Source organism: Chaetodon trifascialis, chromosome 16 (assembly GCF_039877785.1).
Source record: "Chaetodon trifascialis isolate fChaTrf1 chromosome 16, fChaTrf1.hap1, whole genome shotgun sequence".
Lineage (NCBI taxonomy): Eukaryota > Metazoa > Chordata > Actinopteri > Chaetodontiformes > Chaetodontidae > Chaetodon > Chaetodon trifascialis.
Genome location: NC_092071.1, coordinates 21411060 through 21432131, shown reverse-complemented (window position 1 = coordinate 21432131; position 21072 = coordinate 21411060). Strand labels below are relative to the sequence as shown.

The 21072-nt window shown below is 40.9% G+C and overlaps 1 long non-coding RNA gene across 2 annotated transcripts in view; it reads left to right on the top strand.

Moving 5' to 3' along the window:
* The window catches only part of LOC139344262 (uncharacterized), a 46546-nt gene that overhangs the window by 11598 nt on the left and 13876 nt on the right, over window positions 1-21072 (top strand). Inside the window, exons 1-2 of one of the 2 annotated variants that reach the window (XR_011603153.1) lie at window positions 7422-7699; window positions 19733-19795. This is a non-coding gene — a long non-coding RNA (uncharacterized lncRNA). Of the gene's footprint in view, window positions 1-7421; window positions 7700-19732; window positions 19796-21072 lie in introns of those variants that run through there. The other variant, XR_011603152.1, reaches the window with a different exon arrangement.

Here is a 21072-nt window from a genome sequence, read left to right as displayed (position 1 = left end):
CTTTGGGCTCCTGGTGCTCACCGGCAGTTATAAACCTAGCTGACTGAGCTTTCCCCCTATTTAGGGGTCTCTGTCTCCCCTCCCCTCATCCCTCCTGGTAATAGAGGGCCTCATTGGTCTGGGTTTGAGCCCACCTTTAAACAGCTAGACAGGACTGGGGTTTGTCTCCAGCCAAACGATGGAGTGGAACAATAGGAGCGTGTGACATTGTCTGTGTGTATTAGGACGCCCACGTCTGTCCCGCACATGTATAAGCACGTGACGGCACGGTGTTGATGCTGCCCAGCTTCAGCCTGGGCCTGCCAGGTAGCAGAGGGAGGATACAGGACATCCAGGGTATGCAGATCTGTGCTATTTGTTCATTTTTACTCTGATGTCATGCTTTCAGTCCACTGCTCTTTTTCCAGCAAGGCTTCATACATGTGGGGGTTGCTTGATGCGTACGTTCATTCACGTTCATTGCCATTTCCATGCTTCCTGCAGTTTGTCTTTCAGGACAAACCCTTTGTCTGACTGAAGCCTTTATAAAGAGTGGCTGCAATGCAGCCTGCACAGAGATGTTCTTGTGCATGTGTGTGCGTTCATATTTGCCCATTCACGATAAAGCCTTTCGAAATATGTGTATGCAATTGTGTTTTGATTCCTAAGCTGCTAGACTGACAGCAGCATTGACCTTGGCTGGGTTTTAATGTGTGTGGAGAAGAGACGGATAGAGTGTTTGTGTGTGTATGCATGAAATCTGTTTTTCCCCTTTTATTATTCTACCTAAATATGCTTATGATGCCAGTATTTCTCTTATTTGCCATGGGGGAGGATGTAGAGTCCTCCCTGCAAATGTGTGTTTTCTCACCCTGCAGTGGCTCCGTGGGACAAGGATCTTACTTGTTTTTTCTTTAGCATATTCCACATTCATATGGAAATGGAGGGCAGAGGAGGGACAGAATCTCACATCAACTTGATCTGGTCATGAATAGCTGCCAGTGTTTGCGCTGACCCAGAGCCGGCTTAAAGGCACTGCCCAGCCTCTGCCCTCAGACCACAGAGCTGTGAGCCGAGCAAATTTTCAGCTGCAGCACACACACGTGTGTGCTCATACACATTCACTTACACTAAAGATGAAAAAAGCAGATGCTCATAATTGCACTCACACAATTAGATACACTTGAGCACTTGGGAACACTGAGCGCCGTCTCATTCTCTGTCACTGTCTGACACATACACAGACAGCCATGCTAAATCCCAGGGAGACGCTAGTGTTGCAATACACTCTTCTTTTTTTCTCTCAAATCCTTTCTTTATTTTATTAACCCTCACTTCACTCCTTTGCCCACCCAAACCATCCCCAAACCCAGTTTGACCGTTTTCATTTCTTGTTTTTTTAAATGCATTCGTTGTTTAACTGGCCAGAAGATGATGTAATACCTTAATAGTCAGGTACTTAGAATTTAAAGAGCAATTAGCTTATTTCATTTCATTTAACAACTTAATTTGATTATTACGTGTTTATCTGCATTTGGGCTAAAAGGAAAATGACATGCAACAATTCATGTATTTTGTTAGAATGCCTGCAGATAAAACAGAGGTTTCAATTACACTGAGATACATTAAATAATATTAATGTATTAATACACTAAATAATAATAATGTTAATAGTAGTAGAAATTCCAAAGATGGGAAAAATAAAAATATTAACCAAGCTTGAAGCTTTTTTGTGATTTTTTTAAAGGTAGATACTGGAACAAGAATACTGAAATTGTCTAAAAATGCATGGACCTCGGTTGGATTCAGATAATTTGCTTTTATAATGCTGTCTCTGAATTAATATTGTATTTGAAGAGACCCGTCTCTAATAAATTGTGAGTGTGTTTCCTTCTCGAGCATCTCTGATACAATGGGCCTCCCAGACTGGACTGCTGCGGTTGTATCTAGCAGCAGGGATCCATCAAACAAGATTTGTTTCGGTGGATATGCTGGCTTTGTCCTTCAGGATTAGAGCCCACCACCCATATTCAGCCTGAGCCTGAGTTACTTTGTCTTTTATACATCTCGACAGTTGCCAAACGTGTGCCTGTAGAGTTTTAATTCATTTAGTAACAAATAAGCCTTCTTTTGTTTCCATCCATCTCTGAAATTTCTGATTTCAGTGATTCAAACATTTTACAAAATTAAAAAGTAAGTAAACGGGGCAAGATTCCTTTTCTTATTTAATTTAATTAAATACCAACCAAACAGATTTTTATTTATGTCACAAAGATTACAGGACCTTTAACATTTCTTTACATTGATGCAATTTATTTAGTATTGGATATATTGAATAACATCAAATATAGAATTCAACACTACTGGTTCTGGCAAATTTGCCTTCATCAAAGTGTTCCAGATGTTATTTTCATTTAATTTAAAGGTTTATGTTTGCTTTTTTTTTCTGGTGGCTCTTTAATTCCACTTTCCGAGTTCATGGTTATAATCAGTGGGAACATAATATCTGACGAGCTGCAGCATGGTGTGTCTTCCATTAACTTATAGGCACAAGTGTTCAGCCTCTATAAAAAGAGCAGCTCATTGCAGGAGGCCCTCAGTGTGTGTGTGTGTGTGTGTGTGTGTGTGTGTGTGTGTGTGTGTGTGTGTGTGTGTGTGTGTGTGTGTGTGTGTGTGCGTGCGTGTGCGTGTGTGTGTGTGTGTGCATGTGCTGTTTTGTCTCTCCATTAGCACCCATTCAAGAGACAATGAGTTAGAGAAGCAGACGATGGGCTTGTTAACACACAGGCATTAGTGAATCAGTGTGTGTCTTTGTGAGGGAGGGGACACTCCTCTAGTGTTATGACGGGAGTCTTTCACCATCGATACACTCCACTCCAACACGACAAGTGTCCGGCCACTGAATAGGGAGGATTTGTTGCTCTACACCTAATTAAACCGTGCTTTGAGTGGTGGTTATGGTGAGGGGCCCTTTGTTCCAATTCACCTTCTAAAGCACCTTTGAAAGCTTAATGTTTGACTTCGGTGACAGTGATGGTGTGCGCCTGAACCCCGGCCTCGCTGTGACAAATACAGGAACAGCCTTTCATACTCGGTGATCATAGCTCGTCACACTGTTTGTGATCTACAGGGGTGTCCACTGTTGTATTTCATCTCACAAATTAGTGCAAAATTTTCACGTAGAGAGTGTTTACTTTTCTTCAGATGGTGCCTCACGTCCACAGCCGTTATCAAAACTCACCCACGTAATTATGTTTTCATATTCCAAAACAACATTTTGATCAGCAGTCATAATTCAAATGTGAGGCACATGCATTGAAATAGTCGGAGCCAGATAATATAGTGAAGATGTTTTGGATGTGCTTAGCATTGGATTTTGAGCAGGGTCGACTCCGGGGGGGGGTTAGGAGATTATGATGCCCTCTGTGTTTTGTGCAGCAGCATGGGCTTGACCTGAGGGAGGGAGACACATGCCTTTGTGGCTCCGAGAAGGGACAACAGATCATCAGTAATTGTGTCTAAGTTAGTTTGACTGAGAGTTTTTTGTGTGTCAAGGAGGTCAGTAGCAGTGTTACACTGATCTGTTGGTGCGAGGATAGACTGGGTTGACTCTTGCCTTTTTAAAAAGATGTAATTTCAGCCTGTCCGTCTTATGCAGAAGCTCCTCCTTGACCACTTGTGCTATTCATAAAGACTGCAATGAAATGAAATTTTCGTCGCACATTTTACCGTTTTACTAATAATTGATTTTGTAAATTAATTCTTCATTTAAAGGTGTAATTTCTCCCAGGATTTTCACACCTTTTGAATTGATGTAGTTCGTCACCCTGACAACCCTAAAAGAATTTCATTAGTTTAGATTTCAGGGGTGGGGGTGTTTAGTGTCTCCTGATGGTCAAATTGCTGTTTGAGAGGCTTTTAACATTTTAAAGACCCTGACACTAATAGACTTCTGAGGTATAGAGGAGTGTGTGTGTGTGTGTGTGTGTGTGTGTGTGTGTGTGTGTGTGTGTGTGTGTGTGTGTACATATAAATATTTAAACGTAAGGGAAATAGAATATTTCCAGAAATGCCACTGCTGACTTTAGTGAATTCTTTTTATTCATATCAGCCAATCTCTAATTAGTAGTAGCAATCAGCATGGTCTGTGTCTTCTCCTAAGCACTGATAATATTAAAATGAATTGCAGCTGTGCAGATATGTCTGATGGAAGCTGTAGTCACATCGCTGTTTGTCCAATCTGCATTCAGGAAACCGGGACAGGATCAGTTCAGAGACGAGGGAAAAATGTGAAATCAGAGAGTGGGAGCTGTATCTTCTCATCCATTGCAAAGGCGTGCTTGTATTTGCTTAGCTTCGCTGCCTTGTAATGATGCGTGTGTGCTGCTGACACTGGGTCGTGTCTTTGTGGCAGTGCGAGCAGACGTGCTGGAGCTGCACTTGGCATTCGGCTGCCACTGTTTCCAGGCAGGAAGATGGTGATGATGGGATGCTGGTTTACTTGTATATCCCAGGGAACATCTGCCAAAGCTGCTGTTCGTGCGTGCGTGTGTGTCTGCATGTATGTGAGGTGCACAGAAATCTAACGATGTTCTTTGTTTTCTTCTAATAGATTTATGTTCTACCTGTCATTTAGTTAGAGCCAGAATGCGACTGATAGAGTGTGGCCAATACCAGATCGCTGTCATTGTGCTCCGGGATAATTTGAGAAGATGCAAGAAGGACAATTTATTTATTTAAGCATGTTGACAAGTTCAAGAAATAACCACATTTTTGAATTGGTCTAACTGATGGGAGCATAAAAATGATTTTAGCTAAAACTGTAAATATCTAAAAAGCTTCATACTGTGTTTTCTTCCCTGTAGTCCACCAAGCGGACTGTTTTATTTTGTATATTGTATCTCTGTAACGTACGGGCTTGTGCTGATGTGTAATATGAGACAGGAAGGTTGAGCGTGTCTTTGTGGCAGATTTGGCCGGCCTGGCCCTGTCACTGTGTTGTATGTTGGTTCAGTCGAGACATCCCCTCGCCCCCACCCCCCCCACCCCCATCTCTACCATTGTTCCTGCTCAAATCAGCCAGCTCTATTTTCAACATGCCACATCTGTTGTTAGTATATCACAGGTCTGTTTTTTTAACCCAAAGGATGAATAATGTTCTGCAGTATTTTGGGGACTTTATTTTATATTTATATTTATACTCTATCTTAATTTTTAGATAGGCTATTCCCTTTTAAGTAGAAGAGATTGCAAAAAGCATAGATTCATATTGAATAATTGTACATTTTCTCTATATTTTACTCCTTAAATTATTACTCTTTTTGCTAGTGTTATTATCACTTTGTTTAAACTAAGGGTATAAAATGGTAAAAATCATAATTGCACTTTCATGAATTTCCCAGTTTTCTTACACTGTGTATATATGCATTACATAATGTTGCTAACACAGGAGTATTAAGCAGACATTGTATTATTATGGTCAACTTTTGTCAGAATTGTTTATGTTTATGAAGGTTTCTTTCTCAGATTACAATCTGACTACATTTTAATCACATAAGGCTCAATGTAATTAAATTCTTGTGGAATTGTTACTGCTTGTTCGCGACATTGCTTTTCCGTCTCTTTAATTACATCATTTATTCACATAAAGCCGCATTTTCTTAAACCAGTAGCAGACCTCCTGCTGAAGCCCTTTGGTTTTGTGCTGTTTAGATGTGGCTTGTGGTAGTAGCAATATTTTCGGAGGCAGGCCTGGTACTCACTGTGGGAGCAGCCTTGATTGTTGTGCGAACACAATGCCTTTGCCTTCTTACTTCACTGGTTCCTTTGCTTTGCTTCCTCTGCCTTTGAATTTGCTCATTTTCTGCCCTGTTTTGTTCCCCCTTCTGCCCCCTTTGATTGGCCCCTGTGTAGCAACTTGTCACTTGGAGCATGGAAGCTGTAACTGCTCCTTTGCTTTACAGGATTTGCTTTCTGAATTTAGTAGTATTTTTAAAATCTTCACAATTTCTATGAATCACACTTGATCCTGTGCTGTATTTTTAACTCTCATTACACATCTAAGCATTGTTGAAATATATTTATTACTTCAGGCTGTTGGAATGCATTAGATCTATTAATAAGATATCCAGCCAAAATATTAAAAAGGTGTTATCATGACGGTGAATTCATACATTTAACTGGCCTTGTGAACAGTTATATTTCTAATGATATTATGTGCATTTCTTTTTCAAAGAAACATGAATTAATTTTACTGCTTTTGTTTCTGCACCAATTTTGATGTTTAAAGAGAGAGTAGATAAGTCGTAAAATCATGTGTCAATTAAATAACAAAATGAGAAATTCAGACTGAACAAACAGACGCTGTTTCCGTGGCTTTGTCACTGACTAAAAAATATTGATATGTTGACATTGATCGTCTCACCTTTTACTAAAGCTGTCATCGAAGCTCTCGCCTGCCTTGTCTCTCTCTATCGTCCTGTCAAATGCACGTATACTCACCCATAACCATTTACAGCCAGAGGTCAATATACAAACCCACACACTTTGTGTTACTAGAAACAAACAGAATTTTAGCAGCCTTGAATAATGATTGTATTTAAGTAATTGTTGTTTGTCACCGCCTCACAAATTAAGTGTGCAATATTTTACCTTAAAATGATAATTGTGGTTATTTATGTGTTGTATTGTCTAAATTTAAAATGATTAGTTTAGGCCAGATAATGCAATATTTTAAGCATTCATTTTTATTTTATCTGTATAACAAAGATTAAATGTTGTAAAGGTAAATCTGAAGATCCATAACCACTTCACAATTTCAACCAAAAAGCAGCATTTAGAAATCAAGCTTCAGGTTAAAGATTTCATTTATTTGGCATCTTTTGTCTCCCCATAACATTTAAGTATTTGATACAAAGGAGCAGATTTATTTTTGGAGTGTATTAAATGCATTAAAAATGGTATGTAGAATTATTTTACACCTCTGTTCATTTCTTGATTCATTGTAACTCAAAAATGATGTTGTTGATATTTTTTTTTTTTTTTTGCACCAGTGTATGATTTTAGTTTTATTGCTCACAAATAGAAATTTATTTAATCAAAAAAAAACATTTCTAAAATATATACTAAAAATCCAAAAATTCATCACTAAGGAATGATAAAACCCACCAGACCTCAATTCTGCATTAATGTCGTATCAAATATTAGTCCACATAAGAATTAAACTTTGCAGGAATTATTAAAGAGAGAAAAAGGTGTTAAATAAAAATGACATTCTTACAATTAGTGAGAACATTAATCACAGCTCTGGGCCCACAACACAGACCTGAGAAGACAGAGGGAAAAAAATGCTTGCTAAGCTATCCGTTTCACACACGCAGGGACAGAAGGTTCGATATTCATTCGATCGATGAATGAAAAGGCACAATGGCAAAATCGGACGGGCTCCTTTTCAAATCCACGTCTCCAATGTCCCCCCCGCCACCCCTCCACAGTCTGCAGTCGCTGGGCGGCTGGTGTGGCAGGCAGAGAGAGAAAGAGAGAGAGAGGAGAGCAAGGGTTACATCAAGGCTGCTCCCTGGACCGTGCAAACAAGTCTAGACCAGTGACCTGTTCAATGGCTCCTTTTGAGGAGTGGGGCAAGTTCGGTCAGAGCGAGGAGAAAGGCAGGCATAGCCTCTTTTCACTGCCGAAGCAGCTCACAGCCCGCGATCGACAGGAGGTAAGGAGGGCCGGGAGGGCAGGCATCTGCTTCCATGGTTACGGGCCGGGTATGGGGACCCTACTATTGAGGAAGCTCCGTTCTCATGCTCCCACAGAGGCAATGTCACGCATTTTAAAAATGCGTCAGGCCGGGGCGAGGACCATATCCACCAGCGGCAGAGTCGCTCTTTGAGAGGGAAAATAAAATGATAGCACGTCAGTTTGAGGAGGGAGAAAAGAGAAGGGGGAACGCTTTGGGATGGGGGCGGCAGCATGTGCTTGAGAAAGAAAGAAATGCGTCACATGATCGCGGCAAATCCTAATTCAAAGTAAGATGTTTTCTCGGCGAGCCACAATCATGCTCTCAAATTTGCTGGGTCTACATTTGGAGCTGCTTTTGTGGTGAAATTGTTTTGTTCTATGGAAGTCAGTGGCACAGATGATTTATCTTTGGAGAGAGCAAAGGTCAAGGTTTATGTGGTGGACTCCTTTGTTGAGAGCCACAGATATCATCTTAATGAGGATTCTCTCACACCAGCAACTTTGATGCTTTAAAGGAGGAAGGAGAGAAAGGAAATGACCTCTTTTACTTTCCTTAACATTTGCTTTTTAATTAGCAGAAATCTGTAACCTGGTGAAAATGTCAGTATTTATCGGCAGGTTGAACAGATCAGTTGTAGCAAACTGTGCATAATTGTTGCAGTAACAGATTGAGAGAGCGCTTTGGATTGCAAATCTGCCGAATGCAAGGAGTCACATCTGACTGTTTGTGTGTTGATTTGTTTGTGTTTGGGCACAAGCTGTGTGTGTGCGTTGAGTTGAATGGATGCTTTGGGCTTTTCTTCATGAAGGAGGGGTGTGTTGGAACGTTGAATTTGGTCATGCAGCTGACGCTTTACCCCCTAACACACTCCAAACAGAACGGACAGATGGCCGGCCCTCAGGAAGGGCTCGGGGCGTTGGATTTGCTCTCAGACCGTGGGAAAGTCTTTGGCTGACTTCACCTGCTTAGGGAGCTGATGTGACTGGATTAAACAGCAATGAAAGAAGTGAGAAAGGAAAACTAACATGGACAACAGTGCACAAGGCTTTGTGCAAGTGTGAGCATTTTCTCCGATCTTGCTTAAGAGAGAGAAATGGGACAAATGCAGACCGACTGAAAAAGATTGACTGTTTGAATTTAGATTTTTTTACAGGACAGCAAACATGCCTTATAAAATATATTTCTGTGTGTGTGTGTGTGTGTGTGTGTGTGTGTGTGTGTGTGTGTGTGTGTGTGTGTGTGTGTGTGCAAAGGGAGACAGGGTGGATGGGTTCATTCTATTTTTTGCATGTGTCTTTGTAATCCTAATTGGAAACAGTTGATCCTCAGTTTGTTGGGACATTAGACATGATGTTTGGCCATCTCCCTCTCTGCTTTTGATTATCTCTGTCTTAGAGAGACGGCAATGTGCACGCTTTGATTTATTGTTATTAAAAAAGAATGGGGCCCTTTCTCAGGCTTTCATGTGATTGATGCTACGCTGCATGCACACTTCAAATTCATACTCATAAGAAACCACGGGAAGTGTATTTAATGGGTCATTAATTATCTGTTTGAATGTGCAATAAAGTTAGATGAATTAGATGCACTGTTGTGTTTTGCTCATTTCATTTATTGTGCGAATGTTGGAATTTATGAAGATGCCACTTAAAGGTGTGCTGACAAGTGTGAAACTCCCATTTTAAACCATACAAATGAGTGATCAAAAACAAAAATCACTGTCATAACTGGAATAATGATCAGTGTAGCATGGCGTCCAGACAGGTAGCTCTGTATTCACTGCTCAAGGATTCCCCTCTGTGATCTGAGTGCAGATTTCAGCAAAAGAAAAAGAAAAACAAAGATCCTCATGTTCAAACACCATCACCTGGACTGCTCATGTATCATCTCACATTCTGCTTGAATTAGATTAGAATTTTTGAAGGCTTTAAGTTGCTGTAACCATGTTCTTATGCTCATGCTCGTTGACACTGTCCAGTTTATTCTCACTCACTCTGTGATGTCTTTTCTTTTAAATGATTCTGTCTGTGACTTTGTGGAAAATATAGAAAATAAATTTACAAAGTATCTTTGCACGCCGGCAAATAATTGCATAGTTGTCATGTATATAACACCAGCCCAGGCGTCTCCAAATGTTGATTCATAACCACAAGAATCCCTGATTGCTGCTACTTTGAGTGCCATGCTCTCAGTGAAATACCCCATTGCAGTTTGGCTACAAAAAGGCATTATCTTTCATACAAGCAGAGTGCATAAGAGTTCAATTTGGGTACGAGTCAAGTGCTCTCCATCCAAGAAGGGTGTGTGTGTGTGTGTGTGTGTGTGTGTGTGTGTGTTGGGTGGAGAGGGCTGTGGAGAACTAATCAAATGTGGTTATGTGCAGAGCAGTGTAGTCAGTGTTTGACAAGAAATGTGAACTTGACTCTGCAGTGCTCTAGAGACCCTTCAGGAATTTTGCGTGGAGCAGTTTAGCTGTAGGTTTATTGTGCTATTCAGCTCTTCGGCTCTTTAGCCCGAGCTGCCTTATTTCTGCAACCGATTTGTGCCTTAAGGATCAGTTCATACAGTTGTACATTTGATATTCATTTGTGCAGAATTCCCTACCAGAGCAGTGACGATGGGGCAGTGTCGACCAGAATTTAGTCGAAATGATTGTTTCTTCTTCCCTCAGCTCTAAAGGCGTTACTTTGACTAGTTCAGCACTTCATTCAAAGGCATGTGATGTTCCAACTTTGTCTTTTTTTGCCTTCTAGTTGTGTGAGTGTGAGCTCATCTCACAAATGTCCTCATGCAAACACTAACAAAACACACTTTTTGGTATGACTCCAGAGCTACGTAACAGATGCAGATGGAGCTGGTCTCTGACAGTGGACGGACACTAATTGGGTTACTGGAGCTCGTTCCCCATTTGCTCATACACTGTATATATATACACACTAAGAGACATTTCGTGCTCTGGCCTCGCTGACCTGTTCACATCATGGTTTATTTTTATAGTGGTAATTTGCCATTGGCCCGATGGTTTGGTTTCAGAGGCCCACATCATTAATCATGGAGGGCATTACTGCAGTATAATTACACTTTCTCTAAGTGAACCCGCAACATTTCCCGTGTGTGCGCTCTCTATCTCTGTCTATAACACAAATACACACTCAGTCAGGATGTAGTCAGCTACACAGTATGCTCAACACAACAGCACAGGAGAGAGACTGCTGCTACACTACACTGCTGAAATACTTCATACCGGTGTGCATCCAAGGAGTAATAAGAGGTGTAATATCCTCATATAAAATGCAAACGTCGCTATCCTTTTCAACTACATCTCTGAAGAATGAGGTGATTTAACAACAACTCTGTGGATTGACGACACTGAGACATGCTCTTAAAGAATGTATTTTGAAGGTGTTTCCTAGAACTGAAGACAAGAGTTGACAATAATTGAAACTGCAAACACCCCAGGAAACAAATGAACGTGAGTGTCGGGGGTTGACTGGGGGGTGGGGGGGTTGGAATCAGTGGCAATGCTGTGTAACCCCTTTAAGATCATTATTCCACACAAAATGCCCCCCCGGGGTGTGTGACACATTTCTGAATGGGTTCTTCCACGGGATTTAACGGGTTAACAGCAGACAAAGGGAGCTGGGACCATGTAGCCCAGCAGGGGAGACCCCAGTGGAAACACCAGGCTGCCTTATAATCCCTGCTCTGTCCCATCCCGTTTGCTCTGCCTGCAGTCGCAGCTGACTGACATGTGCTCCGTAAGGATACACGGCGTTGGGGTGAGAGGAGCCACATGTTTTCAACTGGAGCGCATCTCTGCAGAATTGCCGACACCACCTCACTCACACCTGGACACTCGCACACACGCAAACACCCCTCCCCACCCCTTAATGATAATTAACGACAAATGGTTTGATTCCGAATGGGTGGACATGAACTTTGGACAGAGGCCTGACTTAATTGTCTTGACCAGCTGCGTGTGATTTCATGCTGTAAGCCCTGATCTATCGGTCATATCCAGAAGTATCACACAGTCTCTGGATGTGGGTGTGTGCTGGAGATGATGGTGTCGCACACTTGTCGGTTCCACTGATGTTTGCAGCATGTCTCATGTCTGTGTCTCTTATTAAAAAGTAAAGATCCCGAAAGCATAAGGATTTATTTACTTTTTTTAATGAGAATCTTAAGCAGTTGGGGTCAATTTCAACTTTAATTCCCCATTTCTGTGAAAATGTAGTCAGTTATTCATGAACTCCATATGAGCTTTTGCTTATTTTCTGCAAATATTCCTTCTAATTTGGGAATATTTTTATGGAAACATAAAAATATAACTTGATGATACATGCAAGAAAGCTGTCTTAAAGCATGCACAGATGTTTTTGAAGCTCAGTTTTTACCTATCAAACATTAACCAAAACCAATGTGTGTAATATTTTCTAAACAAAAATAGTGAATATTATTCTAAATAACCAGACACTATAAATCGTGATTACCCTTCCAAGCCTCTTTGTCATATAAAGCTTGATAGTTAGATGTGCCTGAACACTGCCGGCTCAGGCTTTGATCTCCACTTTGGCAAGCCTTGGTTCAAACTTCTGCTAATAAATACATACATAAAAAGGTAATAAAACAATTTAGGGCAGTATTTTCGATGGCATAAAGTCATTTCCTCAATGGCCCTTTTCTTTGCACATGTGTTGTTAGGCTGAAGAAATGCATAAATAATTCTACGAACTATTCAACTGTCTAATGTTAGCTCATTTAGAATGATCGCAGCCTGTCAAGTGAATGGATAGTAATGATTATTTTAGGATGACTGTCAAATCTAACAGTCTTACCTGGTTTTGGCATTACTCAAAACAATTCATTTGTATGAAAAGTTTAATGTTGAAACTTGTTGTCTGACCTTGCTGAAATCTTATGGTGCTTTGTGGACGTCTTAAGAATTCAGAGCATGTTTCTGGACTCGCTCAGACGGTGCTTAGGACGTCAATTCCAAGCTAATGGCCATTTTCATTGGAAGGCACTGCTGATTCACCTGCTGATTTTACCTGCAAGTCACCTGCTTTATTAGCCACAATAAGAGCTGTGGACACTTTCCACTATCTAGTACCCATCTGTGAGTGAAAAGCATCTGAGCTCAAATAGCCATTTAAAAATCATCAAATATTAATTCATGTCCTTTTGCTTATGAGTTTTTGCTTATTGACTGGTACCTCCTAATTTTTTCTGATTGTTTTGCAAGAGCCCAATTAAACTCTTGAATCGGCAATCATTTTTCCATAGTCCTACACTAATTCATGTAATTTCCAGTGTTCTTCTTCCCATTGTCAGGAGATTGCTTTGATAATGAGAGGTTGAGCAGAGGGATTATCTTTGGGTAAGCATTTGGTAAGGACACGCAGAGGAAAGGTATCATTATGATAACTACCATCTCTGCCTCCTAAATGAGAAGTCATCCTCAATGTACTTGATTACGGTCCGCTCCTCTGGAAATGCCCTGTGGAAAATTATTTGTGCCGTACAATGTTTAGGCTTTTGTTGAAATTTACACACCTGTCGCTAAAATGGCAGAAATAAGCAGAAAATTGTCTTTCAGTTTGCTGTAGTGATGTGGGGTCTTACGAGAACACGGTGCTGGATGTGTACTGATTCCTCAAGTAACCTTTAGAGATGTACCAGATTCAGACTGGAGGATGCCCTTTGACCTTTTTTGATTTGAATAAAGCTGTTTAAAGAATATTTGAGAGGACACTTTCAGCCATAATAAAATGAATTAGTGCTAATGTGCTGTTTGTCCTCTCCTGCTTTATTTTTGTGTCATGCATCTGAAATGAACTAATAGCAGAAATACACTGCTCAGGTTCATCCTCCAGATTAAATGCTGTTTTGCGTTTTGTCAGTCAGGAGCCTTTGTCAGTTATCTCCACAAGCATCTCCTCTAATGGGGGACCACCTGAACAACAGCAAATGTTAAAATCCAAACCATACAACCATGCACCTACCTCCTCATATGACTTCTAATGAGCATAGCATGATCAGAGGATGAATCTAAATATCACAAAGGAATGTTTTCAAAGCTTTTCTCTCTGTTAGTGTGGGTGTTAACATCATAATGATCATTTTAAAGCGCCTTAAAAACAACAACTGCCTGCCTCGAAGAACCTAACCATGGAGATGATTCCTAAGGGACAGTTTTGCTGTCCATATTTTTCACATTGACCAGGCATATCTTATTTTCAGCCATGAAAATACCACCCATAAACAGTTAGAACCGTATCACACAAAAACATGTTGAATGTTGACTGAGATTCAGCACGGATTTCTATAGCATTTTTAGTTCTTTATCATTTACGCATTTACAACTACGCACTTTTTAATTACGTTTGATTTGAGGACAATGCTAACCTTATCTCTGTATAATGCTAATTCTATCACTATGGAGATGCTAAGCTAAGCCTTTCATTTCCCCATTGTTTTTGCCATATTGCCTGAGCTGCCTGAAAGGAGACAGCAGTAATTAAAACACAAGGCCAGGTCAGGAGGTGAGCCGAACACACAATAAAAAGCTCTCCGAGATTCCAGGACAAAGGTGCCACACAGTCCAATCCATTTTAATTGTTGTTTGAATTAATTTGAAAATGCTCAGGTCAATTAAGAAGATGCATTCCTCTGGCTGTGTGTAATGTCATATTAATCGATCCATGCAGGCTACTTCATGCACTCATGTGTAGGATACATTTATGTTTCTGAAACTCCGCCGTTTGGAATTCATTAGGTATTGATCCCCCCTGGCGACGGTGAAAGCGCGGTCCAATAGCAGCCTTGTCTGAAGCCAGGTTATCAATTCAGTGTCATTCAGAAGCAGATGCTCTTTTACTTTGTTATTGTTATGGATCAGCGTTTGATACCCCAGCAGAAAACGCTTATATCTTTATCACCAAGTGTCTGTAAACGATGCAGGACTTTTATACATTCACCCCAAAAGATGCACTTTATGCTCAGTGATAGAAAATGACTGTAAAAAAAGCATCAACAGAAGAATTTGTTGTGTCCGGCTGGTGCAGATTCTGTCTTCTGTCTGCTTTCTTGTTTGGGGTTTGTATGAGGTTTGGTTGTCTCTGCACAACCTCTTCCTCCCCCTTCTACTCTCACAGTCTGATTCTTGCCCTCCATCCATCCCTCCCTGTGCACTGATTGGCTGTCGGTTAGTCAGCTGCAGCCAATAAGCCTTGGTAAAAATCTCGGTGTTTAGTCTGGTGCTAGGCAGCAGGATCAACAGACAGGTGGGTCAGGCAAAGTCATAGCCCTGGCTGGCTGCACGGCAAAGCTCTGTTAGCTTTCAAAGCAACATCACTCGCTGGGCTAGCACTTGCAAAACATTACTGCTGTCATCCTAAACAGTTAAGTCAATTTTTGTGAGCCTCAACAACTCTCTAAGAACGTAGCTTCGCTGGGATTTTAAAATGCTTAACAGAAAGAACATGGAGCTGCTGTCATGGCTGAACTTTCATTTTAGCTTTCCTTTCAGTATTTTATTACACTGTTTACACACAGATGCCTTTGATCGCTATGCATCACAGGGCTCTGAAGTAGATTTTCAAAATTAATGTTAATGCTGCAACAAAATTTATCTCATGCAACATCTTTTCATGTCCTGACTCTCCTGGTTCTAGTTTTTGCACCTACCTGTTCATGCGTACAAATCATGCTCATTCTTCTATTGAAGCTCTATTCTTTCTTTGAGAATCCAGTTTGCAAGTGACTGAATACAGAGAAGGAGGACCAGGCGAGGGCAGAGGAAGGTTAGGCCTCTCTACAGGGGAAACGGAGTCAGTTCTGTGTGCAGCCTCAGCTCTCTCTGTCATTGCCAATCATAGTCTGCAGTTTCTTTTTTCCAAAATGCAAAATAACTCAGGAAACAGAGTTATCCAGAATATTCTTTGCAGAATGTCAAATGTCAGCATTCGAGGTTATTATTGTGTTATTCTATCCTTGGCAAGTCACATACTCAAACACTCTGAAATGGCTGGATGGGTTTGTCTCTCATTAAGCTGAACTGTATAAACTTCTGTCTGGATTAACCTGTTGACTGTTTTTCTGTCACGGCTTGAGGCAACATTAAATTAATGGAGATAAGAGATTTGAGCCAAAAATAACACTCTGTCTCTGGTGTGCCTGTGGAGAATAAAATAGCACAAATTATCCTCCTTCAGAGTTTTGGCTGCCAGTATGCAGGGTTTCGGTAAAGATAATAAAAACGTGTAATGTGTTAGACTTTCAGAAATGTCAAGTGAACAACTCCTGAATGATGCAGCATTTATATATATATATATATATATATATATATATATATTTATTTATTTATTTATTTATTTTCATTTAAAAAAGGGTGACTACGTAAAAATACTGTGCATTTGTGTTCTTTGACACACAGTATAGCTCAGCTTTATTGTCAACAGCAAAGAAACACATCTCAAATTTGTTGGTTTTGTCCATTAATGACATAATGTTTCTCCTGCTAGGCAGATGCATGTTGTCGTTTGGGTATATTAACCGTACCCTTTTAAAAACCACCGCAGGCTTGTATGATATAGTTCCTCCTCTGTGCACATACAATGCGTTTTTATTTTCACCTCTATCTCTCCTTTCCCCACTAACTATAGATTTTTCACATCTTATGCATTACAAGGTTGAGTAATCTGTCTGATTTTTCCACCCCTGTCTGGTCTGCTATGGTATATCCCCAAGGGAAGTCCTTTACCGCCCCCATTCTCATTTGAACTTTGACCCTGGCCTCCGTCCTTTCAGGATGTGAAATGACCTCTCAGTGGGAGAATGTTTTTGGAACTGTTTTAGCTGAGTCTGTTTAATGAAGGCTGGAGCAGATGAGCAGCTCGGAGGGCTGCGTGGCCATTTTGTTGACACATCTAAGGGCTCTACTTTAACTATACAATCAGGGGGACAAGTCATGTGTCTTGACAATGATGATGTTACTAGGTGGACTGTATTTACTTTTCTATAGTGTGCTACAGTATGCATGAAAGGATTGTGTGACATGGATAGAGTGTGGTGGTTAATCATCATCTTCTCAGCCAATCATAGCACTCGTCTCATGTTTAATAAACAGATGTGCCAATGTGGCAAAGATGTGAAGGAAATGGCTCATCAGTAGAGAGTACATTGCATTTTCTCAAAGTGAAGAAATCATTTTGTTGTTGGAGAGGTGCAGAGTGTCAGTGTGTCCCCAGGATGTCACTATTTCCTATAGCCACTGGTTTGCAATGAGTAGCAACTAAAACAGAGGAGTTTGTTCAGAGATGCACACGAGTTTGTTTGAGGTGCTGACTGCTCATGAGAAAATCAACATAACGTGCATGCATCTGCAAACCTTTCATGCCTCTGTGCTAATAGTGTTGCGCATGGCATGAAATAACATTTTGACCACCAAGATGCAGTTAATGCTGTTTGCAGCCGTCCTCTCACCACTGAAAAAGAGATCTCACTCCGCTTGTCCTGGCTACCACACCAGTCTGTGGTCGACACCACTAAGACAGATGGTTTTCGGTTGAATATCCTATGGTTTATGCACTTGATTGCTTTTATTTTATTGTCTTGTCTAACCATAATAATTCATGCTCTCTGGTTTTTTTAATCAACCAGTGCCAGACATCCACAACAGCGTGTTTTGAATTAACATTTCTCACAGCAGCTACAAAGTCTTATGTTACTTTGTTGACTAGCTTACGTACTAAAATCAAACAATAACCCCAAAATAACTAATATAACTGTTCAGATATACACAAGGAATAACTTCAGTTTTGCCACTGCATGTACTGACTTGCAGTGTGTTTTTGTAAATATCATCTCTGCGTGCTGTCTTCAGTGCTTCCTTCCTCTCTGAGTTGACTCTGGGTGCTTGTTGTGCATTCAACAGTTCTAATTTGGTTGTGTGTGATGGAACTTTTTGATATACACTATTTACAATGTTATTACACAGTCATTATACTACTGTTAACTGTGGAAACAGAACAATGTGATTTGAATATGTGTGACCATAAACATTTCGATACACATACCGTGTCTACACAAAGCATACATAGCAAATCACAAGCTGAGCATTGTCTTATTTAAGCATGAGGCATGAGTTGAGTATGGCCGACACTCAGCAGTTTGGTGTTGAGTGAGAGAGCAGGTGTATAAGAGGCTCTCGGGGCAGAACTTTAATCTTGTCTCTGGCGGATACCTTGCTCTTTAGTGAGTCACAGGGCCATGACATATGCTTGTGTTATTGTAACAAACCGCCTGATTGTATTTGGCTACTGTTCTGGCAAAACTGTGAAAGCATGCAGCATGGGAAAGCACATTCGTCTGCTGTTGGTACGTGAGACTCGTACTCAAATTCTGGTTTGTGAATCAGGGCTTGTCTGCTGCAAAATAATCTCTCTGCCATATTTATTCACTCACCGAAGAAGACAGGAATTCAGCAGGAATTTAAATGTAGTGCCTGGGAAAAAAACAAGCGAATGATTGCATATGCGATCACAAGGTCCTTATATCTCTCAGCCTCCAACGAAGCCACGTTAATGAATTGACTTTATTCATATATAGTGAATCTGATCTGTTTGTCTTTGCTGATCAAGCTCACATGGTTTAGATGAAATCTTCAAATATACAGTATGTGAATCAGGAGGAACAGTACGAGCTTGTCATTAGTTTGTTGTGCGTCCAGTCTTTTGTATTTAGCCTGTCAAAAAAATTCTGGCGTCTGAGCTGAAATCTTAAGCAACCAGCACGCCCATAGAGTTGACTTTGGAAGGCACTAAGCATTCCTGCTCAACACCATATTAGCCCCTACTTCTCCCCACCTCGGGGTGCTGGGCAGCCTGCCAGGTAGAGGTTGCCATGACTCCTAACACCACCCTTTACACTGCCTCCCCCCCCCCCCCCCCCGAGAAGGTGCCAGATTTTTGGAGGAGGCAGGCTGGGCTAACGTTTTGATTTAGACAAAAGATGTCTTCACAATGTCAGCAGAATACTTACTGGGAATGCTGTGGCTTTCTGGTAGGAAATCATGTGATCTTTCCAGCCAAGGTTTTGTAATGGTTCCAGGCGAGAGAGGGAGAGAGAGACAGACACATAGAGGGAGAAAAGGGGGAAACTTTGAATAGTGATGCCAGCTAATCGTTTTTATCCAGTTTTTTCTTCTCTTGTTCTTATTTGTTTCGGAGAAAATGGCGGACAGCACATCGCTGAGCTGAACCCGTATTGTCAGTGAGCTCAGTTTCGAAGTACCCCTCGGTCTTTTCATCATTCCTCTCATTACCAAAAAAACAAAACAGCGGTTGCATCGCCCGCTGCTCACACCCAGGTAGAAAGTGTGGATAGAGAAAAATAGAGATGATAAATCAGACAGGATAGTAGAAATCTAGGTAAGTGGCATTTTCACTCTCTTCTCACTTCAGACTTTCCTTTGTCGCACTGCGGCCGTAGGAATATTCCGTTGTTTGTGGCTCTCTGGCACTGGCACAGTTAATGGTAGCTGACCGTGGCATGCTTGATTACACTGGCATCCCTCTCAGGCTCTGCACTCTGCTATCTGCGGTCTTGGCTAAGTTGAGCTAACCTCTCACCACAGCCACATTACTGCTGGCCAGGAAGAGGACTGCTATGGCAATTCTGCGGGTTAGTTTGGGATAGCAGTCCACAACAGAGTTATGATTGTTATTATTATGGACTTAATTTCATATTTGGTAACTGCGGAGGCATGTGACGCTCCCAAACCGAGGCACAACAGCTTAAGAATATACAGTAATTTGTGTTTAAACTTTTTTTTTTCTTTTCTCCTACTCTCTGGTTTCGTATGCAGTTTACTGATAGTGTTGCTTGTATTTCATGAAGCACTGTAGTGGTTCATTCAGTGTTACTATTCACTAACCGGCCTTAAATTACAGCAGTTGCTTAGCATTGTGTGGAATTTAAAAACAACTTTCTTTTTCCTGTTTTTAGAGAGATGAACTAAAAATTGACTCCAGGCAGCATAACCCCCTGAGCAAGACACTTCCATGAAGGGTAAGTTATCGTGATCCTCTCACCATCTGTCTGATGAACTTTCATTTTTGGGGGGTGAATCTCAACAAAGGCTCGTGCTGCGATTCCTCTAAATGACAGCTGAACTCAAAACCCTTTGGCTCCAGACTTTCGGCTCACTGTCTTGCTCTCTGTGAGTGCTGAAGTCCGCCTACGTTGTCAACTGATGTTCAGTGCACAAGGCGAGAATTTCTGAGGTCGAGTCCTGTTGTTTGATTGGCATCTCTCTCTAAATGATATCGTCTGAGACATGTCACACACATTCATTTTTATAGTTGTCACATTATTAGAGACTACAGTGCTCAGATTTTATGCTACATTTTCAGTCATTTATTCAGTTATTTTGATACTTTGGCCATAGCCATTTGGCACAAACCCGTAGATCCGATCTTGTGGCAAATCTGACAACACAAGCTCGCCTCTGTGGGTCTTTGTCATTGTGGTGTGAACATCGTCTTTTAACCTTTTTTTTTCCTTTTTGTTCTAATAACTTAAATTTGGTTACTTGTATAGGTGATATGAATAAGTGTGATATTTATACATACATATATATCCCATGGCAGTACATATTAAAAAATGATCTTGCTCTGACATCCCAGCAATGCTCAACATCTCAGTTAGTTATAAAACATTGCTTACATGAACTTAAAACTCTGAAATATGGCAAAGGTGATGATGCTTTGTGTTACACAAGAAGGACAAAGAGTAGTTTTGGCTTGAGGATGATACACCTTGTTTAATAAATAGAGAAGAGGAACCCTAGTAGAAAATGTGTGCATCCGGGTTGAGGTAGTAGGTTGTATGGTTTAGAATTACACCCTGGGAGTTAACTGTACAACCTTCTAGCTTTCCTTGGAGTACACGTATGACATCAGTCTGTATAGAAAAACATTTTGCTTGCAGTACAACATGCAGTATGAAATCTTCCAATGGCTTTGTTTTATACAACACCTCTACATGTGCTGTGTCAGTGGTCTTCATATTAATGTAATCTTTGCCCATCTCAGGTCTCATTTCACAGCTGCCCCTTAGCCATGGTCAGCCTGCCTGCTGCAGCTCAAAACCTTCCGTTAGCGTTAGCTTGACATATGCTGTCTTTTTAGACGTAATGCTTTGTGGTTAGTCAGAGTAACGGTTGCATTATGGTGTCCCTTTAACTGCAAAACACACAGAACAGCTAAATGAGCAGTCCATTGTTTTCCCCTGTCCGCCTCGTAAGTTCCCAAGTATCAAGTCCTGATAATGATAAATGTCAGAAA